The 25,756-nt window shown below is 40.4% G+C and overlaps 1 long non-coding RNA gene across 1 annotated transcript; it reads right to left on the minus strand.

The window, feature by feature from the left end:
* Window positions 1-10,061: 10,061 nt before the first annotated feature.
* Window positions 10,062-16,239, minus strand: LOC142138993 (uncharacterized). Its single transcript, XR_012688142.1, has 2 exons — window positions 13,115-16,239; window positions 10,062-12,398 (listed from the first exon to the last, which is right to left on the minus strand). It is a non-coding gene; the product is annotated as an uncharacterized LOC142138993 (long non-coding RNA).
* Between the last annotated feature and the right edge of the window lie 9,517 nt (window positions 16,240-25,756).

The following is a 25,756-nucleotide window of genomic DNA, read 5'->3' on the forward strand; positions in this document are numbered from 1 at the left end:
TTTACAAATTATCTGCGGCACAGGAGAGTACCACTGGACTGTACTTTAATAGCAGTATCTATTTTTGGGTACAGCAACAGTGAATGATCATGTTAGACTTTTAAATAGCAGTACAAGCTAGATTTTTTACAATTTTGTAATATTTTTTTTCCAATTATTTTTGGAATTTTTTTTTTTATTTATTTTTTTAGAAATTTAAAATTAGTTTTTTTAGAACTTTTGGATAACTTGGAAATAACAATGCCCTTAGCAGAACAGACCACAGGACACAGAAAATACAGAAAGAAAGAAGGTAGCAATAGAAATGGCAGTTCCTCTTTTTTGGAACTGCACAAACAGTGATGAAAATGAAGGTGGAGCTGGTGGCATGTCACGGACCTCTTCAGAGGACAATCTCCTGACCAGCAGGTCTTTGCACCGCTGTAGACCATTCATCATTGAGATCCCATCAAGTATGTTAAAGACAGACAGGGTCGAAGTGTTATTGGTTGACTTTGTAAACCAAAAAACTGTCCCTGTTGCACATAGTCGTGCAATGAAGACTGACTTTTTCATTTAAAGGCACCATCTTTCAAGTGTAGTGTTTGTAAGTCATATTATACTTTTGGTAAAATTTGTTTATTTTGTTCCTCTTTATGGTAACTACTAATATAATTAAAGTATTAAATAGAAGCGGCAGTTCCTCTTTATGGGAATTAGTAATAGAATTAAAGTATTGAATAGAATTAAAGTATTAAATAAGTGGTATAGAGTGGTCCCCACAATATAATAATAAAACCCTCAACTGGTCAGAATTCCACCAAACAAGTATCTGGACTGCGTAGTGGGGTGGCCCCGGTACCCAATTTGATACCGGGGCCACAATAAAATAAATACACCCTCAACTGGTCTGAATTCCACCAAACAAGTATCTGGACTGCGTAGTGGGGTGGCCCCGGTACCCAATTTGATACCGGGGCCACAATAAAATAAATACACCCTCAACTGGTCTGAATTCCACTAAACAAGTATCTGGACTGCGTAGTGGGGTGGACCCGGTACACAATTTGATACCGGGCCACAATACCTCCTCCAAGTTCCAAGTGTAGTGTTTATAACATATTAACACTACACTAATTCTAGCACGTCAAAACCTCTTGGTTTAAATAATGACAGGGCATTTAACTTTTGATTTCATTTATTGAATTTGTTGGCATTTTCTTTTACTTTTTGAACATGGCAAACGACTGTTGAATGGTCACATAATGCCAAAAAAAATAGTTGCAAGATGGAATTGTCCTTGGGCCCTCCCACCCACCCTTATGTTGTTGAAATAGGACATACACACTTAAACAAACCAATCATTTCAGCGACAGGGCCTACCAAACAACTGTGGCTGAAATTATTGGTTTGTTTGGGCCCCCACACCAATAAAACAATTCATCTCTCCCTGTACAAACTAAACAGGCTCTACTGAGGAAAGATGTTGTCCTCATCCTCAACCTCTGATTCCTCTCCCCCTACAGTGTGTACTTCCTCCTCCTCACACATTATCAATTCGTCCCCGCTGGACTCCACAACCACAGGTCCCTCTGTACTGTCTGGAGGGCAGTGCTGTACTTCATTGAGAAATTGATTATTCATTTTTATAAACATCATTTTTTCAACGTTGTGAGGAAGCAACCTTCTTCGCCGCTCACTGACCAGGTTCCCCGCTGCACTAAAAACTCTTTCCAAGTACACACTGGAGGGGGGACAACTCAGTTAAAAAATAGAGCCAGTTTGTACAGGGGCTTCCAAACTGCCTTTTGGAGTTCTACGATGTCACTACCTCTAGTTAATTTAGATTGCAAGGCTTGTAAATATAAATACTTTGAAGATAAAAAAAAGCAGGCTGCACAGACTGTGGAGCTAGAAAGTGTAATTAAATGGACCATGTTACTTTGGTGGCTATCTATGCCCCCCCCCCCCCCCCCCCCACGCCCTACACTTGTAGTTGAATATAAATAAAGCAGCCTGCATAGACTGTAGAACTAGAAATTCAAATATACAAAGAAATGGACAAAGGCAGTTTGGTATCTGTCTGCATCAGATCCCCTCTCCACTAGGAGTAAAACAGAAAACTATTCAGCCGTTATATATAATCTAGAATATAAATAGAAATTGAGAAAGGCAATTTGGTATCTGTCTGCATCATAATCATCAACATCCTCCTCAGCGCCAGCTACATCAATATCCTCCTCCCGGTGTACAACATTCACACCTTCATTAGCCAAATCTGTAACTGGACTGTGGGTGATCCTTCCAGCATATGCAGAGGGCGTGCTGCAAATGCTGGATGGAGTCACCTCTTCCCGTACAGTGATGGGAAGGTCAGGGTTCACAACCAACAACACCCTTGGACTAGCCTTGGGGATTTGTGATGTCATCTGTTTAGAAGGCAGAGTTCTTTGCTGTTTTGTTGTTGTTGCTGACAGCATAACTCTCTTAAATTTTTTGTAGGGGGGGAGGAGTTGGGCTTAGATCCTTGGGTGAAGCTGGACCACTAGTCATGAACACGGGCCAGGGCCTAAGCCGTTCCTTGCCACTACGTGTCGTAAATGGCATATTGCCAACTTTACGTTTCTCCTCAGATGATTTTAAGTTTCTCTTTTTGCTATTTTTTGAGAACTTGGGCTTTTTGGATTTTACATGCCCTGTATTAGGAGATTGGGCATCGGGCTTGCCAGACGACGTTGATGGCATTTCATCGTCTATGTCATGACTAGTGGCAGCAGCTTCAGCATTAGGAGGAAGTGGGTCTTGATCTTTCCCTACTTTATCCTCCAAATTTTGGTTTTCCATTATATGTAGCACAAGAGAGCGTACCCCTAAGCCACACACACTCGGCAAAGCCTTTAAAAATTATATGTGGCACAGGAGAGTAGCACTGGACTTATACTGCTGAATCAGTGAACTTTGTAATAGCAGTACCACTGGACTTATACTGCTGAATCAGTGAACTTTGTACTAGCAGTACCACTGGACTTATACACTGCTGAATCAGTGAACTTTGTAATAGCAGTACCACTGGACATACACTGCTGAATCAGTGAACTTTGTAATAGCAGTACCACTGGACATACACTGCTGAATCAGTGAACTTTGTAATAGCAGTACCACTGGACTTATACACTGCTGAATCAGTGAACTTTGTAATAGCAGTACCACTGGACTTATACACTGCTGAATCAGTGAACTTTGTAATAGCAGTACCACTGGACTTATACACTGCTGAATCAGTGAACTTTGTAATAGCAGTACCACTGGACTTATACTGCTAAATCAGTGAACTTTGTAATATCAGTACCACTGGAATTATACTGCTGAATCAGTGAACTTTGTAATATATCAGTACCACTGGACTTATACTGCTGAATCAGTGAACTTTGTAATATCAGTACCACTGGACTTATACTGCTGAATCAGTGAACTTTGTAATATTGCAGTACCAATAGGCTTATACTGCAGGATTGGTTTTGCAAATTTTGTTGTAATTAATTTTTTTTGTAATTACTTTTTGGTATTTTTTTTTATAACTTTTTTTTATTTTAGAAAACACTTGGGAATAACGGGGAAATAACTATGCCCTTAGAAGCACAGAGCACAGGACACATTACCACTGGACTGAACAGGACACAGCACAGGACCCAGCAGCACCACTGAACTCAAAATTGACAGAGCACAGCACACAGCACCACTGGACTGATACTGCAGAACACAGCACAGCACAGCACAGAACTAAACAGCACAGCACGAGATATAGCAGGACAGAGGACCACTTAACACACCCTCCCTCTACCCTGATCAATGCCCGAGTGAAGATGGCGGTGACTAGCGGGGAATTTATAGGATCCGAGTATCGCGAGATCCGACAGCGGGATTATGACTCAGAGCCTCGGTTTCAAGTTTTCATTTGGCGCCAATACCCGGATCTGTCTCGGATCCGACTCGGATCGGAAAGGTTCGGGTGGGCTCGGATTCACAAAATCCGAGTGCGCTCATCTCTACTAATTTGTACATAAAAATGCAGAATTCTCAGTTACACGCATTTGCAAATACATGATAAGCCACGCGCCATTTCACAGCACTTCTGCTAATAAGGTGGTCCTAACTCTAAACAATGAGAGCCCTATATACTGGGTCATACATTCATGTGTTTGTAAATAGAGAGCTAACTTTACAATAGGTACCCCAGAAGCCTCCAAATGGCAATAGAGGTACAGCTACTGATACCAGAACATGCCTCTTAAACAATAATACAGAATTGAAAGTTGCTCAATCAATTTATAGGTTCACAGCAGGTGCTTGTAAGGGTGAGGTTGTCCAGAAAGGAAAAATACACAGAAAAATCTCCCAGCTGTGAGCCAATTAAAGAGCTGCTATTCTACATGAACATAAAAATGCAGATTTTTCAGTTACACACATTTTTAAAGCTATAAATGGATTGAGCAACTTCCATTTCTGTATTTACATCACAAACGCCTGCAATTTCAATAAAGGTGTATAGACTTATTATATTCACTGTATTTCCATGACCAGTTTTTGCATACTAAACTATTTTCATATTTATTTATAAACTTGGCTCAGCAGTGTAAATGGCTTGAATTACAGAGCACTGGGCTTTTCAGTGACAGCCTCTAATAGTAATTCTGCCCAAGTACTAAACAAGGAAGGCTGCAACATTTACTTTACTTTCTAATGAAAACTTGCCTGTTATTTAAACAAAACCAGCTACCTGCCCATTATACTAAGGAATTAGAACAATTATTTGGATGAGTGGACTGTTTTATTTACCTTCTGTGTATATATCTGAAAAACATTAACATAGTGTAAAAGAATATGTAAAATGTAGACGAACCAGTCAGGAATGTTGATGTACCAGTCAGGAATGTTAATGTACCAGTGCCTGGAGAAAGCAGACAACAGACATTTTGTTGCTAAAACAGATGCAAGAAAACATATATTAGGTTAAATAACTATAATAATAATAATATCAAAGCAATACAATAATAGAAGTTGTGGTTCAGAAACAACTGCAGCTGTAAATTGAAAACTTCCATACAATGCAGGGCCGTCTCTTCCATTGGACACAATGGGCAGGTGCCCGGGGGCCCTGCGGGCAAGAGGGCCCGTCCGAGGCAGCTCTTTAAAACAAAAATCCTGAAATAAAAATGAAAATACTTACCTTGCGGTCACATCAGCGGCGATCCGGCTCTCTCCCTGGTACCCTCTTCCGTACTGTGCTCGCAGTGAATGCTGGGCGTGATGTCACGCCCAGCATTCACTGCGAGCACAGCATGGAAGAGCGCAGAAGGGACTCAGCGGCGCCGAAATAAAGAGAAGGGGATCAGACTTAAGGTAAGCTAATGGGGCCCATATATATATATATATATATATATATATATATATATATATGTAAAAAAATATATATATAATCACTTTTTTTTTACATATATATATATATATTTTTTACACACACACTATTGTGGAGGTGCAGGGTAATTGATTTCACAGTTAGTTGGTCACCTGACCATGTCTATCTTGCAACATAGAAACTCTTTTGTTTACACTGCAACTCCAGCACATACTTAAATAGTTTCCATAATAATGTAAATATCTACCTTTCTGTTTCCTCCTGCACATTTCTTTGGTATTGTTTAATTAAAATGGATATGTTAGTAGGACAGTCATAGCAGTGTTTCACTCACCACTCCTCTGTGGGGTAATATCACTCACTTGTTTGGGTTCTGATACTTACTTGCAAGCACTCAGCCCCTTCAATGTATACTGTCTCTCTGCTCCCAGCAGCATGTCTTGTGATATGCTCACTCAGATGCTATATTGCTCAGTCATAACATTATATATTGAGGTCATTTCTCCTACAAATCTGTTCCATTTCTTCACATACTTTGGCCCTCTTGGCAGCAAGGTTACAGACCTGCTCCCAGATTGCAAAGAGAATCCTGGGACCTCTTTCCTCCGCCTCGGGTCACTGGCTGTCACTATCTCCCCACACAGGTTCTGATTTACACCATACATACACACACACCTTTGCACATCTATACCACACACACATATCTCCGCACATCTACACCACACACATTTCTTCGCACATATACACTAGACACACATCTACACCACACACCTCCGCACATCACCCCAGCACACACCTTCACAAATTTGGTAAAATGTTTGCAAATGACTATTCCTACTGACTAGAGTTTCAACATTTCTTTGGCTTCTTTTGTTTGGTTTATTTACGCTTTTTATGTGGCAGTTACCATTTATAACGAGCTTTGCTATTCAAAATTGACTCGATTTTCTATATATTTCTTTGGTCCAACATGATCTTACTCGTATTCTTTTCCATCATTTTGACAGACTTTTAACTAGTAAAATAATTATTTAGTATTGCTGCTTAGTGATTTTCTTTTAATAATTAAGGATCACTGCAAACAGATGCACAATTGAATAAAACTTACCTTATTTATTTGAACAATAATGCTTATTAACTAATTGTAATATATGAGGAGGTTATGAGGTTCTAAGCAAATTGGCTTATCTGGCAGTCCTCACTCAAAATGTTGTATATCTACCTTAAATTTTTATTCAAAATGCCATCACGCTTTCTTACAACCATTTGAGTGATTAAATAAACCATAAAGGAACTGTGAAACATGTCTGCAGGGCATGTGGGGAGGTCTGAGTGGCATGTGGGAAGATAAGAGTGCATGTAAGAGTGTCTGAGTGGCATGCAGGGCTTGTGGGGAGGTCTACACGGAAAGTGAGGAGCATGTGGGAAGTTTTGAATGGCATGTGGGGAGTTCTGAATGGCATGTGAAGGAGATGTGGGAAAATCTGAGTAGCATGTGAGGGGCTCTGAGTGGCACATGAGGCGAATGTGGTCAGGTCTTCGTGGCATGTGAGATGCCTTTGAGAAGCTCTGAGGAGCATGTGGAGAGGACTGAGTGGCATGTGAGGGGAATGTGGTGAGGTCTGAGTGCCATGTGAGGAGCTCTGAGTGGCATGTTAGAGGGGCCGTGTGGCATGTGAGGGCATGAGGGGAGATCTGAGTGGCATGTGAGTGGGGCTGTGTGGCATGTGGGGAGGTCTGAGTGGCAAGTGAGGAGCATGTAGGGAGGTCTGAGGGGCATGTGAGGGGAATGTGGTGAGGTCTGATGGGCATGTTATGCGGTCCGAGTGGCATGTGAAAGGCATTTCAGGAGGTCTGACTGTTATGTGAAGGGCATGTGAGTGGTATATGAGGGTGTCTGAGTGGCATGTAAGGGTATGTATCGAGGTCTGATTAGCAAGCAAGGAGCACTTGGGGAGGTCTGAAGGGCATGTAGGGTGTTCTGACTGGCATGTGAGGGGAATGTGGTGAGGTCTGAGTGGCATAAGAATTCATAAGCGCAAGATGCAACTGAATCTGTATATAGATGGAACAGTAAGTCTTTCTTGTGCTCGTGGGCAGCACGAAAGTTAGTATTTTAGGCAAATAAAACAGATGCCCAACTCTACATGAGCTACCTTATGATTCATTTTACATAAGAGACAAATTAATCAGAGTGGATTAGAGAGTCAGCTCTTTTGTCTAGACATTTTCACTGTCTAATAACATTGTATGGGTATACTGTAGAAAAAGTTATTGTAACTACATGGAGGATTAAATATGTTTTGTACTTTGAGGACTACGCTTATTTTTTCATGGCAATAATGAAGAGATATTTTCACACTTACTGCAGCTGCTTATTTTCCATTTGTTCTACACTCAATTCCCACTTGTACTTGTAGATTGCATAATTGCTGTTTACTCTGGTGTTCTTCTTAATGACAAAGCCTGTAATGCGCCACACATGTTATAAGGCTACACTACTATGCTTTTTAAATGTTTTATTTAACATGATTTTGTGGTATGGTAGTGATAATTAAGTGGGATATGGTTATAACTACAAAACAACAGTGTCTATTTGAACTTTACTTCCTTATCAGCGAGTTTATGTTCAATATTGAGTTACCTACTGCAGTGCACACCCATTCCTAAGAAGTGATTTTCCTTCCTGTTGCTTTCTAACCAGACAAATGTAAATTATGAAATCACATGTACGTAGCTTACCTTTGATTTATTTAAATTAATATTACACAACACGCTGTAAAATTTATCTTCACCGCATGACTTGCAAGTGCAGGTTTTTATAGGAAATAGAGTGTGTTACATTTCTGTAGCATCATAGACAATAGATACAGGAAGAGAGGAGATTATAATATTCTCTAAAACTCTATACATCACTCTGGGATATGACACAAAGATATATCAACTTGCTTCATTTCCTTTTGTAGAAAACATTAGGGTTGCACAAGCTTTGTTTTTTCCTCTCAGTCGTGAATTCCTTAAATATATATGGAGTACACTACTTTGAGACCATAAGTGCAGTGCCAAAGCTGGATCGGTATGCCTTTTTGTGACACAAAGACTTGCCCAGCTCAGAGAATCCTGTTCCACCTCAATTTCAAGTCAGTGTTGTGTTTTTATGAGTGTGGCAAAGGTATGTCCTAAATGTACTGAACCCTAGTAGCGTAACTAAAAGCCCTGGTGGAAAAAATGAGACAGTTATGAAACGAACCATGGCTGCATTACCCAGCCCCCTCCCCTTCACTTCAATCATCAAACAAATTGTCCGCATACAAAACACAATACACCAACCATGTCCTTAAGCATTTCTCAGTTTCATGACTTCATTTATATCTCTTACCCATATCCGCTTTGTCTATTCATTTTGCCTATTGTCTACTCCCTGGATTCGCCTATTTCCTCCCTCCCTGCTGTCCCTTCTCTTACTCTACTGTCCCTTCTCGGTTCCTCCCTTTCTTCGTCACCTGTATCTTTACCCAATAAAGCTTATTTACAAGGCTGAAAAATTGCACCCCTCAGTTCAAGTGATAGTTTTTGGTATTATAACCCAATATTTAGCACAAAATGCACCTTACATGGAGCACATCTAGGCCGCTTGGCATGTTCCCTGTGCATTAGTGCACCATATATTATGCCCACATACAAAAATGAAATTTAATTTTGATGGATTATTTATATGTAAATGAAATTCAAAGGATCCCCTAGATATTGGGGGGGGGGGGGTAGAGGGCTTTTCCCCCCCATAAAATCAATTGACTTTCACATGTCCTCAGAAGTGGTGATGGTGGTAATTTACATGTATCCTTTTGGTGGGATGCCTTGTGCACTTTTTAGGCACATTTCTTCAAATAAAATAAAAAACATTAAGTTGTATGATAGTGTTAGATCTAAAATTCTGACCCAAGTCTGCCTGTGGTGTCAAGTATATCTGGAAGCGCTTCAATCAGCTGGATATGAAGCTCATTATTGTTTTCATAACTGGTTACATTCTTCAGGTGTTCTCTATTAGTTCAACTTCAAGGCCATAGGCTCACATATTGCAAAACTGCAAGTTAACAGAAAAATGAATAATCTCTTCTAGCAAATAATATTTCTATACAAGTTACAATAAAATGGCTGAACAAAGGCCTTATGAGGCCTTAACAAAAAATCATATTTAACATTTCCCATCTTTTATTCAATTTTCGACCCTTTCTCCTCCTACCTACCTAATCCTATCTATAGAACCACATTCTTAATAAGCAGGTACTTATACACATGTAGGAGGCCACATGCATAGAGTTGGTCCCCTTAGGAATCTGTCAACTCATCCCCCACTAATAAGCCTGTGATCCTCCCTGTCCTAACTTGATTTATGAGGAGATGCATTTTGGCAAATGTCCATGTCTAGAAAAGATGGTTTCTTAAAAGATGGTTTCTTAAAAGATAGTTAATGAGTCTATAGTAGTTCTGCAGGCCTTGCATGTCCTTTGTTCAATCTTTAGTAGTTTCTTGTTGCAAACTCTGCAGTTCTTTGGCTTTGCTAGTCCAAATAATTCATGACACTCATAGTCTGGTCAGGTTTCAGAAGTAATTTCTGTGATCATCAGAGGTTCGGGATTTTCAGTGGTTCCCTTTTTGGAGAGACAACAATCAAGTGTCAGTAACTTCTTAATCAGCCATATATTTAGTTTCATTATCACCTATACGATCAACAGGATTGCAAAACCATTTGCTACTAATGCCAATATTTCCAATATCCAACATGAATCATTACTGACAACTTTACCAATGAGGTTATGCATCTGCACAAAGACATTTTCAGAGTTTACTCTACTATGAGTGCAAATTGTTGAGCACTCCTTCCCATATGTTTCTCACAGTGGCATAGGCAATATGTCACTTAACTGTCTGTTTCATACTGGGTTAGGGAGGCCTTAATCCCTACTTCAGTCACAATTATTCTGGCAAGACATATCAATACAATGAGACAGTCATTTCTATTTATCAGAACAAGACTCCCCTGATTTGAAGACTTTGCAGTGTTATGCGTGAATCCAGGTGTCTCTTTCCTGTACTTTCACTGCCATGGGAGTTGTCAACAGGACTTGATAAGGACCCTTGTATCTGGGTTCAAGACTTCTCCTGATGTGCTTTCTCACGACCACCCAGCCCCCCAGGGTGCAGTTTATGGGTACCTGTATCAAAATTAGGGTTTGCAATGGAGGAGAATATTTGACCATGTATTTCAGTTAGTTGTTTCTATAATAAGGCAACATAATTCAACAAATCACTATATACATGGTGTAGTTGCTATGGAAAATAACAGCCTGTTCTGTTTGCTGTGCCAAACAATATCTCATATGGTGTTAAACCTGTGTCTTTCCTAGCAGTATTTTTTTACTGAGTGCAGGTAAACATGAGATCCATGGCAGACCTGTTTCAGCCATTATTTTCTGCATTTTCAATTTCAGTGTACCATTAAGGCGCTCCATACATCCTGAACTTTGGGATCTGTAGGGGGTGTGATAGTTTCTGGAATCCTTGCCCCGTAAAGTGTATCCCTCTGTCACTTACAATGACCTCTGGTACACCATATCATCAGATTACCTCATTCGCAATTTTCTTGGCTAATGCTTTAGCATTTGCTTTTCTATACAGCCATGTCTCCAGCCAGTGACTAAAGAAGTTGACACAGACAAGCACATTCTCAAAGCCCGAGCATTTGGGAAGTTATAAAGTCTATCTGTATCCTCTTATAGGGATATTATGTCTGGGGTGTGCTTTTCCATAGGACAGACTTACTCGGGTTACTTTGTGCACAGACTAGGCATTCTGCCACTAACGACTGTGCTGCTTGGGCGAACCCTGGTACTATCCATAAGCTGCTAGTGAGTACAACCATAGCATCTTTTCCCAGATGCACTTTCTCGTGTGCTATATTGGCCATAATGGGATAAACTACTTTTGGCAGACACAAACGCTGACCTTTACACCACTCCTTGCACTTCTAGTGCTCCATGTATTGCCCAAGTCTTTTTCTTATTTTCTGTTGCTTGTCTTTCCATAAGTTGGAGTGTGCTCTGGTCAAACAGGGGTCAGGGGGTCACCATGTAAATAGACTCCCCTTGGGGTACTGGGGCTATGGCGGCTTCTCGTGCGGCCTGGTCTATTTCACTTAGCTTCGGGGGTAGTATCTCTGTGTGTGTCTTCACCTTCATCACTGTTTGGAGGACAGCTGGAATGCAGTGAACAGTGCCCTGGTATGTTCATCATATTGACTGGTTTGCTTGCTGAACCCATAAGGTCCCTACTTTTCCATACAGGGCCATAATCATGCGCAATTACAAATGCATAACTTGAATCAGTGTAAATATTTACTCTTTGTCCTTTTGCATATATGCATGCAAGTGTCAGGGCCTTTAGTTCAGCTTCTTGTGCTGACATGTGACTCGGTAGAGTCTGTTGAATCACTATTTCTGTGTGTGTGGTTACAGCACACCCTGTATACGGGACAGGATCTATGTGATAGTGTGAACCATCTACAAAAAGAGTGATGTCTGCATCTGGTAATGGTTTATCTTTAATGTGAGATAAAACCAGAGATTCTTGTTTCATTAGTTCTATGTAATCATGTTCAGAAAAATTTTGTTTGCATTTTTTTTTTTTCCTTTCTTTCTGTTCAAGCTGGAATGGAATTCCCCCAAATCCCTAGGGTAACCCCAATATATACAGGTACTTCTCCCATCTTTTGAAACTTGCTGCAATAAGGCAGCAGGATTCAACATTGTGCACTGCTTAAGTGTAACGTTACTGGGAGTAAGCAGTGCTACTTCATTAGGATAGGCTTCAGTAAGGAGCATGTGGAATCCAAGGACAAGGTTCTTGGTTTCTGAGTTCCACAAAGTTTACACTCATTAGATGGAGTGTACAGTACAACGGTTAAGACAGATGTGGTAACTTTAATTCTTCTGGAAGAGAAACACTTAGCTTAAATAACCTGTTAATAAGCCACATCATCAGTTCTATTAGTGTATATAATAATGTGTTGGGCCACAATACTCACAAACACATTCCTGCATTGGGTGTAAACCCCTGTAGTCATGGGTTGCTCTTTTCTTTATTTGGTTGGGTTAAACTTTCATATTAGAATTTTCTAATTATGTATAATGATCTATACATTACTATGGGCCTGAGTCTGGTTCTTCCAAACTTGGCTTTCCTTTCTAGTCTAGTACACATCTACAGCGCACAGCAAAGGAAAATAACGTGCAATCTATATTCCTCCTGCTAATATCAATGAACTCCCCTCTCTGGTCTCCCTTGGACCTTTAAAAAACTTAAAATACAGTTTACTCAGATTCCCCTTGTCTGAAGGTCTTAACATATATCTGTGAACATGAGAGGCTCTGGGGCCTCTTGTGCTTCCTTTTTTTTTTTTTTTTTTTCTTCTAATAAAAAAGGAAAGGGAGGAAGAAAATACACAGTGCGCTCGGCAAGTGTTATATGTCACTCATTTCACAATAGGAGGGAATGTCCTTTGTGCTGTATATCTTCATACTTAGTAAATCTGGCCGGTAACAAATGTTTTGCTTGTGCTTGGTTTCTGTCACAACGTACGATACCGTTAAGGTAACTGGGTGTCCTAGCACAATATCTATACTCTTTTCAAGCACTAAAGCAGAGTAGTATGCAAGTGACCTTAGCTTGCGACCATGTATTTGTGTCAGTACTCCTTGTACATGTGCACTGACTTCATAACAAAATAATGTGAAAGGCTTGTCATAATCTGGCAAAGCCAGTGCTGGCGCTGAAGTTATTTCAGCTTAAAATTGGTTAAACATTTGGTTCTGCTCAGAGGAGAGTATAAATGGCTTGCTATGATCCAGAAGTGCTAATGCAGGAGCACATACAATTGCTCTTAAAGTCTTAAATCTTTTTCATTTCTGTAAAAATATAGAATTCCCATCAATGCATTACCATACCCACAATAAAAAGAATTATTTACAGTATATGACAATTATAGCACAGTAAATAAGGGCAGTAAATGTCTTTACAAACACTGATTTACTCAAAACTGTAATGAGGATACAAATAAAAACCTTTTGCTTTCTGCACATACAGAAAAACCACCTAGTTCATGCATTTGCTATGTGAATAGCACATAAACTCTAATATCTCTTCCAAAACAAGGTAATCATTACTCAGAAGAGTTTACGTTATTTAAATCCTTCATTAGTTTATACTTATGTTTGTTGTGGTGCAAAGATGGTGCATTGGAAGTTAAATCAATGCAATCTGGATTGCCTAATGGGTCTTTGCAGCTGGAGACCTGTGAATAAAAAAACTTTTGCATAGAGATTAACATTTATTTACTAGGAATTACTGTAACTGTAACATGCGTGTATACTGTTATCAGGTAACCAGTGAACAGATGCTAAAAGCTTAACTGTGACGCTATGCGTTCCATGCCTTGATTTCCTCAAAGGGGCAGTCCCTAATTTCACAAATAGAGAATGTCAAAGTGACGAGACCTGGGCGAGTGTTCAAAGCCACTCCTTTCTTATCATCTCTTAGTACAGCCCTTTTAAATGACACTAATTAAATTTCCGGGTTTAGAAACATTCAATCTGGAATCTTGGTTCCAAGTATTCAACCATTTTAAAAGCAGCACTGTCTCATAAATCAGAGTACTCTCGTTAGACACAATACATTGTGTCTGTAAATCATTCAACATTTTCTCAACAAAATCTCTCTCCCGTGACCAAATATTCACACATATTTCTAGATTCTGTGATTTTCGTGTTCAAAGTAAAAATATATTCACTTAAGTCTCGCTCACAGACGACATTTTATCTCGTAACATTTCTTTAAAGGCATAACAAACCCTCCTGATTTCTGAGAACATTCATCAGCGCCATTTTAACACAGATAAAAACAGCATGTAAGCTCACTCCCACAATTCTCAACTTCATTAAAGAGAAAGCTATATTTCTGAACTTCAGAAACAAAATTATTTTGTTCAAATACAGAAACAGCTTGTTGGATCCCAGCCAGCTTTGTTCTGACACTAGTACTTATAGTGATAATGTACATTATTTACAATCTTGTCCGTGCAATCGGACCAAACATTTTAAAACTTCTTTTGTATCTTTTTAAAAGCTTATCATTAAGCAATGAATGTACAACTTTTTCAACCTTGAAACATGTCTCTTGTAAAAAACGGACAAGACAGACAAACATTGTGATTTAAAGTAAATCAAACATCTCCCTTATAGAGCACTAAGACAGAGAACAAACAATGTGAATTATCACGGATCTCTCTCACACGCAGTAAGACGGAGACAAAACTCACATACAGAGAAAGAAAACTTAACTGACATCTTCCAGCCTACTGCTGTGGAACTACAAGTCCCAGCATTACACTAAATACAAGTTAGCTTCAACATGTTATCATCAATCAGCACTCCGGACACATTTTTTCAATTTTACATACATTGTCAAAAAACAAAAAACAGTGTGCTTCTTATCTCAACACACTGAAATCATTTACACAGAATAAGGGAGGGGCACATTTCACTTATTCAGCTGCACAGGATCAAACATACATTTATAATATACAACCTACTTGATTCATTATTCAGCTTCCGATGCATTTAGCATATCCACATATATTTCGACTTTTCAGATCTCTTAACTTTCCTGTGCCACCTCAAACAATCTCTTGGGGTTTGATCTCAATACCCCTTTGTTCTTGTCACATTACCACTTGCAACACCTTTGTTTCTCCATCCACACATATCTTTGGCTATCCCCGCTTTCTTGAAAAATTCCCTGCAGACCTTCTACTCCCCCATTTCCTTTAGTCTTTGTGCATCATATCTATGAGGGAGCTGCTGTCATTTGTTTACTATCTATATTACTCGTATTGACAGTATTCTGTTGAGTCCAAATCGGGACTCTTATCTAGTTTCTGTGGGTTGTCCTTGCACTGGACGTCCCGTTCTGTGGACTCCTTGTACTGGATGTCCGTGCTAAATAGCTTCTTTGACAGTATCTGGGACGAAGGTCTTTTGGAAATCTCTCTTACACAATTTGGGCAGATTACAGAATCTCCCTTCTTTGATATACCTCTGGGGATGGTGTCTAAAATGTTCACTCAATGTTCAAAACAATAACTGTCTAAATCCCTCTTTTCCATTACATGCTTCTTTGATCAATGTCTTATGTGACTTTTATGCTTTATACATCATACATAGGTACAAACACATGCACTCAAAATTCAATCATCTTTCAAAAATCTAATCAACAATACAATTACAGTAAACAAATTGGGTTAATACTGTATTATATTAATCAGATGATACTTGAGACTCACAAATTCGCGTGTCAGGTGCCTCAGACAGACATGAGGTGACCCAGACTAGGAAGACCAACGAGTAGAAATCTACTGACCGCGGATGTTGGGGTTCAATGTGCTGGGAAACCTCCGTTGTCTGTCTTGTAGCCTGCTGGACAGCGAATCTCTGTGGCGACCTCCAAGTTGTTAGATCTAAAATTCTGACCCAAGTCTGCCTGTGGTGTCAAGTATATCTGGAAGCGCTTCAATCAGCTGGATATGAAGCTCATTATTGTTTTCATAACTGGTTACATTCTTCAGGTGTTCTCTATTAGTTCAACTTCAAGGCCATAGGCTCACATATTGCAAAACTGCAAGTTAACAGAAAAATGAATAATCTCTTCTAGCAAATAATATTTCTATACAAGTTACAATAAAATGGCTGAACAAAGGCCTTATGAGGCCTTAACAAAAAATCATATTTAACAATAGTATATAGTAGACTGAACTTTGATGTGATGTTTCTATTCTTTTCTCTGTCTGCATTTCCAGCTGGATATACAAAAGTAGTCACAGAGTGATTTACCAAAACCAGTTCCAAGAATTGGAATGTGTGTGTGGATGTACATATGCACAAGGTAAGCATAAATGTTTATGTACAAGACTGACAAGGGCTACAGGGCTCCTTTTTCCCAGTTTTGTAAATGAGCCTCATTGTCTGTTCACTTTTCCCATTGCCTTCTCCTCTTGTCTGCTTTGACTGCGGACATTGTCTTACTAAGAGCTTAGGAGAGAAGTCAGGGCAATTTTACAGGGCTTTGACCCTACTTGGGAAACTGAAGCCCTGTCTTCCCCTACCTTTACTGTCAGTAGCTTGTTTCTTGGGGTAGGGTAAATTAACCAGCTGATGGTGGTAGTGAAATAAGGGAGCTGTCATTAACAACTATCAGCCATCTTCCAATTCTCTGCGGCCACAGTAAAGCCAAACGGGTTACACTTTTTGAAATATCAACAACAAGTGTCATTAACTGAATTCGCTATTACTGTATCACAAGTAGAGGCAGTGTATTTTTAACATGAAACTACAGCTGTTTCATTTCTTTAAAACAACTATGGTTTCACTGGCCATTAGTATTTTTTCCCTACCCCTCTTTCCCCACGTCCCACTCCCTTCTTCCTCACCATCTATATAGCATATGTGGACATCTATACATAGAAGACCATTGGGGACAACTACACATAAGAGAGCATACAAGGGACATCTATACATAAGTAAGCATAGAGAGGGCATCTATACATATGTGATGTACATAGCACATATTCAAAGCATCTAGGATAATATGCAGACTGTGCTATGGTGCATATAGAGACTGTGCTGTGATCCATATAAGATCATGTGGATGTGTATATTGGGAGAAAGGTGGTGCTTGCAACTAGGCACAGTGTTGGTGCTTCTAACTAGGAGCAGTAGTGATGTTTGTAAATAAGAGCAGTAATGTTGTATTGAACAATGATTTATACTGGAAGCAGTGCTTAATTGCTATTAGTACAAATGGAGTTATATACTAGCAGCAGTGATATAGGTATTGGAGCAGCAACAGTGATGTAAGCATATAAGACACAAGGAAGGTAATTAAACACATTTATGAGACACAATATGAGAACAGTAGTAGAAGTTACTTACTACATACATATATAAGTTGGCTCTGTATTATATTATAACATATCTATACAGACCCATAAAAAGCCAATGCCAGATGTTGTCCTTCTGAATACTAGGTGACTACCAAAAAAGGTTGGAGGATGGAAGCCTGCAGCAAGTGTATGCTGGAGGTGACTTTTATACTTCACTGACTACATGTGAAGATTCCTCCAAAGTTTCTACCTCTAATTTAGAACCCAAAATGTCTAAACCAGTGGTTCCCAAACTTTTGCAGTTCGCGATACCCTTAGAGTCTCCATAATTTTTTTCAAGGCACCCCTCCAAAATAATTATTGAGCAGTCCTGTTTTATAAGTAGTTGGGTCAAAAAAATTTAATAAGTATTTAGGTCAGGACAGAAATACTTATTTAGTTGTATGCAAAAATGACCCTCTACATCCAGACACACTGCCCCCTCTGCATCCAGTCACTCTGCTCCCTCTCACGCTGCCCCCTCTGCCCCCTCTCACGCTGCCCTCTGTCACGCTGTCCCCTCCTCTGCCCTCTGTCACGCTCCCTCTCACTCTGCCCTCTGTCACACTGTCCCCCTCCTCTGCCCTCTGTCCCCCTCATCTGCCCTCTGTCCCCCTCCTCTGCCCTCTGTCACACTGTCCCGCTCCTCTGACCTCTGTCACGCTGTCCCCTCTCCTCTGCCACGCTCCCTCTCACTCGGTCCCCTCTGCCACGGGAAAGCCAGAAGAAAACAAAACATAAACTCACCAATCCGCGCGTTCTCCCTCTTTCTCACGCATGCGTGAGAGAGGAGTTTGCTGTTTTCTTCTCTTTTCTTCTGTCTTCTTGCTTCTGTGTTGTTCCTCTCTGCACAGTTCCTCACTGAGTGTCAGGCGTGACTTGATGATGTTACGCCTGACATTCAGTGTAAATAGTGCAGAGAGGAAGAAGGAGGGACGCCAGCGCTGCCATCACAGGTGAGTATCTGTGGATGTTTTTTTTTTTCCCATCTAGCCTGCTCCCTCCACCAACGAACCACCGAACACCAGCACCCGCGGTCGCCCGCCCTCTCCCCCCCATGTGCGTGCACGTGCAAAAAAAAAAGAAAAGTTTTAAAAATTAAAAAGAAATGTGGGCCCCCTGTACCCCCCCTGATGGCGGCCCTGAGTACAGTTCTAACAATAGAGAGCCTCAACATTTGTTTGTGCTATGGCTCCAGTTTTGTCTAAAACTGGCCCTGTTTGACCATTTTGGTTGCCGTTTGGAACAACTCGCTTGTGGCATGAGCAGGCCTAATCCTTGTGCTGAAAACATATATTAAAACCCTGTGGTGTTGCCAATTTAGACACAAGTTAGAAAGAGTTGTGAGTAGGCCCCAACCCATAGGCAAACCGAGAGGGAGGTTCCTAGTGCCTGGAAACCCCCCTCCAAGCCTGGGGCACTGTATAATTGAGGTGACTGGACCCTCCCCCGCTTCACACGGCTCTGCTCGAAAATAGAGAGCTGCATGCACCTAACATTAGTTCATGCAGCATTGCCCATGTACATTATGGGGATAGGGAGAGTTGGAGAGCAGCCAAGCACTCTCTAAAATTATAGCCACACCCCCATGCATGCTGGTCACGCCCACTGGTGGCGTGGTGTGGAAACCCCCCTCTACAAATCCTGCGTTTGCCCCTGCAACCATTGCCTAAATTAGTATTAACACTAGCTGCAGAAGTACTCCAACATCTTGGGTGCAGTTACAAATTTAGATCACACTTGGAATCATGGGGTAGACCCAATCAACATAAATTAGCAACAGATGTTTGGCTATTAATACTAATTTATCCTGCAGATTCAATTCATCCTACTCTAAACATTTTCATTTTAAAATCTTAACTATAAACTTGGAAATAATAACAAATACCTATTTTTCTATTTTGTTATTTAAAAGTGCCTATTTAAGTCTACACCAGTGATAGGCAATTAAAAAAGCGGGAGAACATTCAAAGAGGCCGCACAGAGGAAGGAGGAAAAGCACAGTGCACTCCCTCTGCTTATTAAGTAGATAATAAGACAGGGAGCAGCTGGCTTGGGGCCACGGGTGAAGGCTCAGCGGGACACGGGTGGTACGCGGGACACCTGTTTCCCACCACTGGTCAACACAGCCAAACTAATCTCCTGTCTTCGCTCATTTTATCCTTTTACAATCCAGAACTAGTAGAGAATGTTAAATGAAACTTAACAGAAACATGCCATTTCAGATGATTAATTACTTTACATGGCAAATGTGCAAAACAGAATCACTAACACCTTTGCAGTAGTAGACTTGCAAGTGAGTGAAGAGTGGAAGCATGGTTAGGGGCATGTTGCCTCAATGTAGACTATAAACCAGGAGATCAGTGTTGGCAACTCTGCAATAGATAAGAAGCCACTGTGACACTGCACAGGTAAGTAATATGTTATACATAAGCTATAAGTAGAATTTGCAACTATACAGGTGTTCTACTATCTGAAAAAAATGATATAATAAATGGTAGGCCTTAGTTTTTATGGAGAGGGCAAGAGGGGAGTTTTAAGCCAGCGAGTCAGAGGGAACTATGGAGAGCCTCAAAATGTGAATTTTTCATGTAGTTGTGTCTAGATTATTCTGCTGTTAGTAGAATCTGGCTTACTATACGTTCAACCTTTAACCCAAACGGACAGGTGACATCACCTGGAAACTCCACACTTGACATCTCTGGAACATCATTCTGTTACTCCGATGGACAAAATTAAATAAAATAAAAAACTAAACAATTATATATATATATATATATATATATATATATATATATATATATATATATATATTATATTTATTTATTTATGTAATTTTAGTTTAGCACTTGTCAAATAATTGGATGAAATAAAGCATATTGGTTGATATTGTTTTACCGTGCGATTGCGATCAGTACGCCACGTGTCATGACGCAATCGCACGATAAGTAACGCACGCATACACTTACAGTTACACATTCACTTGCACATAGTTCATATTTATAATAGTTCCAACCCACAGCTGTTTATGAGCAGATGTTATTTGGTTTATAGTTAAATATTATAAGGTTATATGTACTTCAGTGAGATCTAAGGTTCAGGCTACAGGAAACATATCATGTTTAGTGTCATTCTAATCCCCTATTTATATTTAGTGATCTGGTCCTATCAGCTATAAGATCGCACTTTGTGTATGCTAGTTATGGAATATAGGGAATTAGTGATCAGAATGGTATTGTCTGTGTAATGTAAATAGACCAGTTTGAGTAGTTCTTGGCGGGAAGATCAGTATGCATCTGATTGGAAAGTTGCCCCCCACCCTTGGAGAGCTGACCCTCACCCTTGGAGGGTGTAGTTTGAACTGGCCAATGACCTGCATTACACTGGACTGTCCTGGAGCCTGAACCTATGAAAACATGCCAAGTCACCTGTATTGTATTTTCTGTAACAGTACTTGTATATATATTACCCTCTGGAATCGGCTTGCAGTCACTTTGACCACAGACTTCAGGATTGAATGACTGTATAGCTGGATGCAGCAGAGCGCAGCAGTGCACAGCGCAGCATATGTATTGGCTGTACTAATTTATTGAACTGTTATTCATTTGCTTTTGCTAAATAAATTGCTTGTGCTTTGGAACCACACAAATCGCATAGACAATGATTTTTGGAAAACAATATTATAACTTTAATATACTATGTGCTTTAAATACAAAATGAACACTTTCAATTATAAGTCCTACATGCTTAATAAACCACAAGAGATTTACCAAATTCACATGCTGATTGGATGTCAGATAAGGGTACAAGTTACCATTGTGAAAAATGTATACAAACCTTGATGTAAACTTATATAATATAATGCCTTATTTGTGGTGCAAATATTTAAATTATTCTCTTCCTTACAGCTGCCAGCACTCGGAATTGTGAATCTTTTTCCACTATTGATAATTGCTGATCTTATTTGCAATACTTTACATATTAGATGACACCTGCAAGAGGAAAGGCTATTAATAAAAACAGCAAAAGCTACTGCAGTGTCTATACGTTAGGTGTTTCACAAGAAGGTCTGATGAGTGTTCACATTTCTGACTAAAAGACCTGTCACGTCACTATAAAGTACACAGACAAGCCTTCCTTACAGTGTAACAAGGAGTGCCCTTGTCCCAGTTGCAACATATATTTGTAGGATGAAAAAATGTTTCCTTCTAAATAATATGAGTCATTTTACATAGGCGCACACACAATAACCATTGTAATCATTTCTAAAGATCCAGGCAACATGGTGCACTCCTCTCCAAAATGTCCCTGCAATCACTACACATGAAAATGGTATACACTGCGGTCATAATGGACATTCAGAAGTGGCTGTATGGAAAATAGAACTGAATGGTCGGATATCACCTAGCTTCTGAAACTTTAAGTATTTTAATGGGTTTAATTTTAGATTATTTTTAATACTTTTTAGTGAATTAAAACAATATAGTGATGCAAAGCTATATACTCAAAATAAGCCACCCCCCTGTTCAGCCCATTCTCCACTCCACCTATCTCCATACTCTCTTAATCCAGCCCTGACAGCAACTTTTACCCTACTGTGGTATCTGGAAGGGCCTGACAGCTTCTTGTCCACTAGAGGAAGGGTCTGAGAGCTTCTCGGCACTACACAGCTCATTCTGCTGTTCCAAGATGTAGACGGACTAAGTAAGTCAATGGCATCATCAGTGGGAGTCACTTGTGCTTATCACAGAGTTCCTTCCCATATGGAGCAGCAGAGGTGTGAGCTGCTCTGAAGACTAGAGCGCTACTCCACCTTAAACTGCAGTAGATAGGGACCTGTGGAGGAGAAAGTTTGGTGCCCATGTGACAATGGGAGAATGTGGTGGAGCATATGTGATGACAGGAGTGTGGGAAGTGTAACGAGCCACGGCGGTGACCTGAGCCGCCGCAACATTCTGTGCTCTTCCAAGCTGCATTCCAGCTGTCACCATGACGACCGGGGTGTCACATCCCCTCCGTCCGGGGCGTTACCAGGGCAATGGTCAGGACACTCTTTTTTGACAGCACTGTATCCCAGCATGTTGGGCAGCAGGGTGCATGCACAAGAGACTTAATTTATTAAGAGCCATCTGTGGCTGATTAGGGTTCCTGTGCCTCCTCTCTCCTGATTGGATTACTAATGTGTTTAAGGCAGGAAGGGCTTAATCTCCCTGCTAGTTATAGCATTAAGCTCCTGATAGCTGACCTGCTCCTGTCTCTTGTTCTGGAACTTGGATTGATTTGCTGTGCATGACCCTTAGCTTGTTCCCTGGACCTTGATAGGTTTGCTGTTTGCCCTGATCTCTGTATAACGCATCTCACCGGTTTAGTCCCATTCTGATCCTTGTATACATGGGTTTCCCGTGGTTACTCCTATCTGTTGAACAGCCTGGCATTTCTCTATTCTCGGATACCATCTCGCCAAGTATTCTGCACATGCACAACCCGGGAACCGTTAAAACCCTCTGCTCAACGGTGATAGGATGATCACCAACCAGTTCCCTTTATAAGGGTTCTCCTCCTTTCTATGAGTGTTAGATCTTCAGGTCTCCCTACATGATTGGAAGCCTCTCCTCTGACTCCTTCGCGAGTTAGGCCATTCATTCTTCGGCTGCAGCTTCACCTGTCATTGGTCCTGTTCCAAAGTTATAACACCTGTGTGAATCTTAGTGCTTCTGCTCTCCGCAGTTCAGCGTTTCACAGTATTACCTGTTCAGCTTATAGCACGGTCAAGACCTGTGGCTTCACTACAGAGTATCGCTCATCGTTAGTCCTGTTCCGGGAGTTATAACACCTGTGTGGATCTCAGTGCTACTGCTCCCTGCAGTTCATCGCTTCACAGCAATACTTGTTCAGCTTACTCCGCAGTTAAGTCCTGTGACTATAGAGGTTCACTCAGTATCCGTCCTGTTCCTGAAAAACTACACTAGCGTATACCTTAGTCCTTCTGAGTTCTGCAGCTCATCGCTTCACAGCATCATCGTTCAGCTTATTCTGCTGTTAAGACCTGAGACTTTACTTCATCGCACAGCATTTGTCCTGTTCTTGAATTCTCATACACCAGTGGCTACATTTCACTCTGCCTTACAGTTACTTTGTGCTTCTCCAAATTATCCGCTCTGCACCCCCTAGAGGACTGGTTGAGAGCAAATAAGACCATATTCCCTTGTGGGAATCCCTGGTGAATACCTCTCCTCTGTTAGACGCCACACCTCTCTGGGGGTAAGCTGTCACTCAAGCAGAGATCAAGTCCATACCAACTATCTGGCTTTCGTCACACTTTGATACTCGGATACTCTTGCTTGCTGCCAGCCTTGACTTTTGCTTTGTTATTCAGATACTCTTATTAGCTGCCAGCCCTGACCTTCTGCCTGTACCTGACCAGGTTATCTGCTTCAGTCCCTAGACCACGGCTTATTACTGACATCACCTCCTATTCTGTGCTGCACTATGTTGAGTTTAAGACCTGGGGGCATCTGAGTACCTGTGAACGTAACAAACTGTACAGTAAAGGCAGCTGCTATAGTTGAAGACCTCTACTCCTAGTTCTGCAAGCTTATGATAACAGCCGTTAGCCGTAACAGGAAGGACATATGTGATACATATACTTTCACCATTCTCCCCTTGTCACATATGTTCCCCCACTGTTCTTCCCATTGTCACACATGTGGGAGGGGGGCGGTGGCAAGCACAGGCCAACTAATTTCCTAAAAAAAAATCTCTGAAACACAGCTACATAAACTTTAGAGCGAATTTCACTGTTTGTGTAATAAATGTGTACTCATCATCCACATACATTACATCATCCATTTTATGGGTTGAGACAAAATTCAGAATTGCTGAATCACTCTGGCTGAGTACACAGAACAAATTTTAAACATTGGTATTGCATTATGGTAAAAATAGGGCAGAATTTAAAATTATTAACAATTTGAAAATTAAGCATTTTTAACTAGAGATGTTCACTGACCCCCGTGTTTTGGTTTGGATCTGGATCTGGATTAACTTCGTGTTTTGATTTCGGTTTTGCCAAAACTGCTCTTGTGTGTTTTGGTTTTGGATCCCTATTTTTTCTCTTAAATCACATAATATGGCTCTTTTTTGTTCCTACATTATTATTAATCTCAATAACATTAATTTACTGCCATTTACAGTCAATTTTTGTCAAGTGCCAAGAACACTGCTACTTCTCCTGTTTCTGTATGAGCAATGGCACTGATCAATGGCACTGGAGAGTGACAAGAACACTGCTACTTCTCCTGTTTCTGTGTGAGCAATGGCACTGAGTAATGGCACTGGAGAGTGACAAGAACACTGCTACCTCTGTTTCTGTGTGACCAATGAAGCTGGATCTCCTTGGGAGGGAGGTACTTATGGAATCCAAAACCCGAGAGATCCGACAACACAACAATAACATTTTGCCTCGATTCAGATTCAAGGACACGCAAAAGTACAGAGCTGGCTCGTGAGCCTACTCGGATCCCCTAAGTTCGGGTTAAAAATAGAGATGCTCAGGCTTGGTTTTCTGAAAACCGAGCCTGAGCATCTCTATTTTAAACAGGTCCACAGTTCTTATTTTTAGTAAACTTAAGTCGCAAAAGGTGACTAGACAGGCGGTAAAACACCACTAGGTATCTATAACATGCATTTTACAAGCACAAAACCCTAAACATACATTTTCTTGACCAACATTTTAGGGATATATTATTATTACTGCTTTTCTGTAACGTCTCTTTTTTCTTAGGCTGGGTAAACACTAGAGAAAATTTCTCCTGAAGCGCTAACGATTTTTACCAACAAAGGAGAAATCCCAATCGGCCGATTCATGTGTACACACTATACACGTTTTGAAAGATTTATCTTCCGATCTGTGCTCTTCATCTGTCATAACCATCGGCTGAAAAGATTGTGACTCTGTAACTCTATGGAGAACTGTTCGTGAGTGCATAAACACTGCAGAATTTGCCCAACATTGTTTCGCCATTGAAGGAGATTTTAAGTCCATTAATAAAATGAAATCTAACAATATAATGTGCTTTGGAACGATACTCATTCATTGTTGAAGTGTACACAATAATGCAATAATGGCCGAACGGTCATTTATTGTGTGATTGGCCCAATAATCGGGTGAAAAACCTGTAGTGTGTACACAGCCTTGCTTAATAACAAAGTTACTTGGTGAACTGACACAATGACAACTGAAATAATATAAAATACTCAGAAAATGTAAGCAAATAAGTGGATCACCAATATAAAAGTACTGAGTACATAGATCCAGGGCCTATCGCCCA

Source organism: Mixophyes fleayi, chromosome 2 (genome assembly GCF_038048845.1).
Source record: "Mixophyes fleayi isolate aMixFle1 chromosome 2, aMixFle1.hap1, whole genome shotgun sequence".
In the NCBI taxonomy this organism is placed as follows: Eukaryota; Metazoa; Chordata; class Amphibia; order Anura; family Limnodynastidae; genus Mixophyes; species Mixophyes fleayi.